This window comes from Dromiciops gliroides, chromosome 3 (genome assembly GCF_019393635.1).
Source record: "Dromiciops gliroides isolate mDroGli1 chromosome 3, mDroGli1.pri, whole genome shotgun sequence".
Classification (NCBI taxonomy): domain Eukaryota; kingdom Metazoa; phylum Chordata; class Mammalia; order Microbiotheria; family Microbiotheriidae; genus Dromiciops; species Dromiciops gliroides.
Window position 1 is genome coordinate 321164536 of NC_057863.1, and position 5505 is coordinate 321170040.

At 42.9% G+C, this 5505-nt stretch overlaps 1 pseudogene; it reads right to left on the reverse strand.

Annotated features, from left to right (window-relative positions):
* Nucleotides 1-1156: 1156 nt before the first annotated feature.
* LOC122750793 lies at nucleotides 1157-1731 on the reverse strand (annotated as a pseudogene).
* Nucleotides 1732-5505: the final 3774 nt, after the last annotated feature.

Genomic DNA, 5505 nt, shown 5'->3' on the forward strand with positions numbered 1-5505 from the left:
ACCGGATTTGAACTCAGGTACTCCTGAATCCAGGGCCGGTGCTTTATCCACTGCACCACCTAGCTGCCCCCTGATTCTCTTTTGACTAAATCTGGACATGTGCATATCTGGTGCATTTCTGTTTTTCCATTTCTGAAGAGAGAAGTACTATAAATTCATGGAATGATGGCTAGAGGAAGGACTTGGAAGTCAGCTGCCTGGGGTTTGAATCTCTTCTTTGCTTCTTATTATCTGAATGATCTTGAACTTTTGAGGTCTTTTCCTTTTTTGGGCCCAATTCCTTTTCTGTAAAGGAACCATAGCCTTGGAGATAGGATTCTAGAGGTGGCACAGATCTCAGAGACCATTTAAGTCATTTTATGGATGAGGATGCTGGGGTCGTACAACCAAGCCTTTATACACAGTAGCTTTGTTACTCCATAGACACAGCCTCCTTTGTGTCCAGAGTAATTTTCTATTCACATTCCCTACTAGGATTATGGATGGGGGCACAGAATAAAGGGAAATCATAATTTTCAACTGAAAGTACTTTACAAAGGGTACTCCTCCAAGAGCCTGGAGATCCCAAGAGAAGGAATGTATTCATTCTCATTACCCCGTCAGCACCTATATCCAACAAACACTCTCAAACACTCTCAAACACTTAGAAGTATGCATTTTCTGTCTCTCTGTCTCTGTCTTTGTCTCTGTCTCTCTGTCTATGTCTTTGTCTCTGTGTCTCTTTCTTCTCAGTCTCTATCTCTCTCTTTCTTTTGCTCTCTCACTCTCTTGCTCTCTCTGTTTCTCTTTGTCTCTTTCTTTTTTTTCTTTTCCTTAGGACAAGTTTAATAGAGCTACAAAACATCAGATGGGCTGGAGCCCAAAGGGCTGACTGGTATAAACATTGTCAACACAGCACTTGGTCATTAAGAGTGAGGGAGCGAGCCAGCCCACCTAAGGCAGGCTCAGCCTGCTTGCTGCTGCCCTGAGCAGGGAGGAATGAGGCCTCAGGAGAAGGACATGCTCAGCTACCCCTCTCAGTCTGGGCTCCCTCTATGAAGGCCTTCTAGTTGAAAGCTTGGGGAAGATCAGGTATATGTGTTCTGGATCTGCAGACAGCAGAGAGGTCAGGCCCCAGGCCCCCTGGGGTAGGACAGCCTTGGCTACAGAGAGTGGCTCAGTGCTGCTTGGAGAAATATTCTTTGCTCTCCTCAATATCAGGCTTGATCTTGTCACTGCCAGGTCTCCAGCCAGCCAGGCACACTTCACCATGCTTGTCTGTGAACTGGAAAGCCTAGGCGAACCGCATTGCTTCATCTACAGAGCAGCCCACAGGAAGGTCATTGATGGTGATCTGGTGAAGGATGCCCTTCTCATCAATGTTGAAGAGACCCCTGAATGAGATTCCCTCATCTGCCTTCAAGACCCCATAATCTTGACAAATGGTATGTTTGGGGTCAGACATCAATGGGATGTTCACGGCTCCCAGTCCACCCTTCTTCTTGACTGTGTTGACCCAGGCAAGGTGACAGAAGTGCGAGTCTACCGAACCACCAATTACTTGGTAGTTGAGTTTCTTAAATTCTTCAGCTCAATCACTGAATGCAATAATCTCTGTGGGACACACAAAGGTGAGACATATTTTCCTTTGTAGTCGAAGAGGCTGACGTCTTTGAACTGCTGATCTGGCATAAAAGCTGTAGCTCAGAAATTGGGGGCTGGGAACCCAATCTTGACATTTCCTGAAGCCATGTTGACAGTGACAGACACGCACAGAAGAGACACGAACACGTGAGGAAGAGCTGGAGAACACCTCTTTGTCTCTTTCTATCTCTGTCTGCCCCGCTCACTCTCTCCCTCCCTCTTGCTCTCTCACTCTCCACATTGTCCTGGAATGCTGACATGGCTCATAGAATCCCAGGATGGCTTTCAATCTGTTCTTGGCTAGGCCATGTGCTCTCCTCCCTTCGTTCCCAACTCACAGCTTCTCATTTGGTGTGTGTTTGGTGTTAAGGGAAAGATGGCTGCACATTATATTCTAGAGAAATAGTCCTTTACTTTCAATTTAAGATGACGAGGCTACTTTGAGTGTCCTTATTTCTCCCACACATTATCCACTCCTAGAATCATGCAAATAAAAACTCCTCTAGTTGAAAAGGGAGTTATTTAATCCACCTCTGAAGTATAAATCTACTTGAAGCCTACATTGCCTTTATAACAGACATGACAAGTGGTTATGAAGTATCAGCTTAAGAAATACCATTGTTGGGAAATTCCCCATCTCTCAAGTCTTTAAATTACACTTTGAGAAGGTTCCAATTGTTATAAAGTTTTTTCATATTAAGTTGAAATATGCAGTGCTATAACTTGTAACTGGCTCTCTGCTCCAGATAATTAGAGTAAATTTAATACCTCTTTTATAGGATAAAACATTTGAAGACAGCATGCATGTTGGGGGATCAGGGGTGTTCAGGAGGATGAGCACCTTTGGCATGAGGGTTTACCGAGCCCTTCTCAGGACTGCTCAGCCATCTTTGGTGTCCACCTGTCAAGAAGCTATAGTGTGTGCTGTGGCCACACCACAGTAAAACCATGTCAACAGACTGGTTAAACCAACAGGTCTCAAACCCATGGGTGAATTAGGGTCAGTGAGTCTACTCCAAGTATGTGAGTACTCTCCTCAACGGAATAGGCAGATGAGAACAATTTGTTCAAATGGCTGTTGGATACAGGCAGGGGCTCAGGTGTATAATGCTCCCATGGCCCCGAGATAAAAACTCGATGACAAAGAAGGACATTGGCAACTCCAGGGTGAAAGAGATAGGATTTATTTAAAGGAGACTTACTTATAGGGGGATCAGTGTCTGGGACAGTTGGTGAACATTATGTGAATTCTGGTCAAGCTCACCCCCAACCTTCCCTGATATTTATACATGTAGGTTATATAAGCTTACTTGACAGAAATCCTTTGTCTGTGCAAGCATAAATCAGAGGTATAGGGATATGTGCACAGGAAATTAATTGGTCAAAAAGCTGCATGATTTCCCTCTGCTTGGCTAGGATATACAGAATGTTTTTGCTTGGAAAAAGAAGCAAATGAGCTTGTGTTGTGTTCACAGAGTAGGGGTTAAATAAATAATGGTTACCAATCCAAGTATTCTGGGCTTGGGATCCCACACTTCACCTATACTTCCCTGGGAAACTATTGATAAGAAAGTCTCCAAAACCGTTAAGGACAGGATAATAATATAATACTGTGCCTGAAAGATGCACACATGTACCTCCCCTTAGGCAACCGGGTGAATGGGAGGTCAGATTTTTCTTTGTGAGAACAGCTAAAGGCATGGTAACCTACAATGGTTGTGTTCAAATGGTGGCAGAAGGTGCCAGTCAGCTTGACTTTTGTTTTGCCATTAGACTTTGATGACTCTGGAAGAGAAAGTGAGGTTGATCACTTTGTGTGACTCTGCCCCCACTTAAACCAGTTCACAGAAGTCAAGACATCACCACATGACTATTAATCCTCTTTGAAAAGAGGGAACAACAATAACAACAACTCTTCCTAGGGCCTTCAGTTGACATTCAGATGACAAAGTTTCAGATTTATAAAAGGATATTATAGTAATAATTACAGATTCATTTCCTTTGTGAATGGAAAGTTAAAATCTGTGATTTTGTCAGGATGAATATTCCCTCCACCACAGCAGATTTCAGCTCCTTTTAACTATAGTAGACAATCTTTATGAGTTGTTCTGGCTATATCTAAGGTGATCAATGGTTGTTTCTAAAGTGACCAACATTCTTTATGAGTCTCTAAGGTTATTTTTTTACATGTGGACACTTATGTTGCTCTGCAGACTTCTTGTTAAATCATCATATCTCAGAGTGAGGAGGGACCATAGAGATTACCCATTCTAAATTCTTTCATTTTATAGATGATGAAACCAAGATTCATAGAGTTGACTTACTCAGGGTACAAAGCTAATTTGTGGTAGGGCCAGTTAAAACCAGAAGATGCAGCAGAGAGGGAAAGATGACGAATATTTTTTTGGGATTGAGACATTGCTCCTAACAACTTCTTGTGGGTTGTGTGAAATGGATAGAAGCATTTATGTCTAGACAGAATGGTATGTGTGGTAAGATTTCACCAAATATTTTTCATACCACTGAAAACCCTTGGTCTACAAAAAAATAAGAATAGACTTTAGAACATTTGGAGTATCCAGTGAGTAGGCCAGCCTCCGAGTCAGGAAGGCCCAGTTTCAAGTCCTGTCCCTGATACTTGCTATCTGTATGGGTAGAGGGTGTTAGTTCATCAGCAATTTTCTCTTCCAATGAAATAACAGATCTGAGTTCCCCCTTTTCACTCTTCCCCACACCCCTTCCCCCTCCTGCACCAATTCTCGATACCCATGCAAAAGACATAGATGCCATGTTTTATGTTTACTTCATTTAATTTATATGTTTAATGTAATGACATGTTTAGTGTTTAATGTACAAGGCTATTTTTATTTAATAGAAAATGTAAGGACTTAAACCCAAGAACATCAAAAGTAAAGCCAACTCTCCTTCCTGGTGGACCTCAGCTTCCCCAGGGACCAATGTAGTTCTGCCAGACTTATAAGGCCACCCTGGTGTTGAGGTTTCCCATGTAGGAAAGAACTGTGTTTGCTATATTGAAAAACCCTACTTTAATATGAGCTCCATTTTCCCCAGAAACTTTTCACCTCCAAACTAAGATTTTTTTGGACAAGATTGTTTCATTGGCATAGGAAACTCTTGGCAATGAATCTCCCTCTTTCAATAAAGATTAAAACCATATTGCAATTTAATTTTAGAGAGTTGCCTAGAGCACTGAAAGGTTGTGACTTTCTGAAGATTATACCACTTTTATGTGTCAAAGGCGCTTCTTGAACCTAGGTTATCTCCACTCCAAGGCCAGCTCTCTATCCATTAGGCCATGCTGCCTTTTGTCATTGGGAAAATCAGGTGGGGGGTTTGGGGTAAGGGTCCTTAAGAATTCCTCTTTAAAGAATTATACCCTCTTGCACACAAAAACAGTTAGAATAATATGGTAGTTTATTTTGGGGCTGAGGAAGGGAAGGGAAGGGAAGGGAAGGGAAGGGAAGGGAAGGGAAGGGAAGGGAAGGGAAAGGAAACCATGAAAGAAATCCTTGGACTTCTCATGGGGAGAAAGGCATGGCACAGAGGTGGCTCTGAGATACCAATCTCTTCGAGCAGGAGACAGGTAGATACTTTTATAGAGGACTGATGGGGGTGATCATCTGACTGTAGAAAATTCCCTTAGTGAGGAATGACCATCCCCCACTGTTGGTGGCTGGGGGAATTTCGTGAGGGGTGGCTACAGATCTCTCAAGCCATCTCTCTCCTCAGAACACAAAGGAAGCAGTCACACCTAATCTTGGTGCCCCAGGGTTGAGGGAGACTAGAATGAAGGATGGGGGTCCTGAAGCTAGCTCAGTCCAATCTGGTTCCACTTATCTCTCTAGGCCTATCTATCCTCTG